A 952-nucleotide genomic window follows, 5' to 3' on the forward strand; every position below is an offset into this window, starting at 1 on the left:
GATGAGTGTTAAGTTCATCAGCAGGACAAAAATCCTTCTTGAATAATCAAGGCTCAGTTTTTGAAGGTATCTGTGTTACTTTGCGACGGCTTCCATAACACATTACTTTGGATTGGGTAAAATTAGTAACAGAAAGTTATTTTCTCTGGAGGTTTAAATTCCAAGATCAAGGGGTAGACACAGCTGGCTTCTTGTAGACAGCTTTTGGGCTTGAAGATGCCCACCTTCTCTCTGTGTTGACATAGCTTTTCTTTTGTACCAACTGGTCCACAATTGCTTTTATTAGGGCACCTGGTTAATATTGTATTAGCGTGTTCCCTAATAACCTCAATTTTCCTTATGCTTCTAGCATACAAGTGGGTGATAGAGATATGCTCTATAAAGGGCACACACTAACCTCTCTTACCAGGCTGATTGATACCTTTCATGGTATACCTGGCTCATTTTCTGTCACCTGAAAGAACTCAGCAAACTTTCCAGGTGACAGAATATGACCTGAACTCCTATTAACACTCATACCTGCAAAAGTTATTGCAGTGCTGCCAGCATAATTTTCTTGAGATCCAAGTTTTCAGATGTTTGCTTATTTCCTGGTTCTGAAAGACTGAGGAATGACTCACCTAGGAGAGTGTTGAGTATATGGAGGAGGGTCTCTGCCAAACCAAACCACTATTTGTTGCTGCTTCACACACAAAGACAGACACTTGTAGAATAGAGAGACACCAACTAATTTTAAAGGGCCTAACCTTAAAGGCCTAATCTTAAGCAAGTACTAGCCAATTTTTCTTTACATGGACACAGTGTAAGATTAAGAAACTTGACTCCTCTTTTCAGTTATTCTGTCCCTTTCAACTTTTTCTGCTATAAACCACAGGCCATGCTATCTTAAAAAATATTATAAAGGTGATGTACAGAGTAGTTATAGTTACATCAGCCAGTTAATGAGGTTTCT

Source organism: Perognathus longimembris, unplaced genomic scaffold (genome assembly GCF_023159225.1).
Source record: "Perognathus longimembris pacificus isolate PPM17 unplaced genomic scaffold, ASM2315922v1 HiC_scaffold_4117, whole genome shotgun sequence".
Classification (NCBI taxonomy): domain Eukaryota; kingdom Metazoa; phylum Chordata; class Mammalia; order Rodentia; family Heteromyidae; genus Perognathus; species Perognathus longimembris.